Genomic DNA, 321 nt, shown 5'->3' with positions numbered 1-321 from the left:
AAAAAAAAAAAAAAAAAAAAAAAAAAAAAAACGGAAATTATAAATTACAATCACGCATTTATTCGTAAGAGACAGAAAAAGAGAGGGAAAAAAATGAGTTAATTTCTCTATCGCAAAAAGATATAAATTAAATTTTAATTATATAGTTGATAATGTAACGTTGATTACAGGAAACGATCAATTACGTGGTAACAATCAGTTTTTGCGCCTATATGCGTCACAAACTTGTGTTTTCCCCGTATAGATAGAATGAAAGTTTGTTCAAGAAATTAAATAAAAATGTAAATTCGTTCTCCCTCCCTCCTTTCTCTTTTTTTTTTC

This window comes from Apis dorsata, unplaced genomic scaffold (genome assembly GCF_000469605.1).
Source record: "Apis dorsata unplaced genomic scaffold, Apis dorsata 1.3 scaffold_667, whole genome shotgun sequence".
Classification (NCBI taxonomy): Eukaryota; Metazoa; Arthropoda; class Insecta; order Hymenoptera; family Apidae; genus Apis; species Apis dorsata.
Note: the sequence above shows the minus strand (reverse complement) of the source record.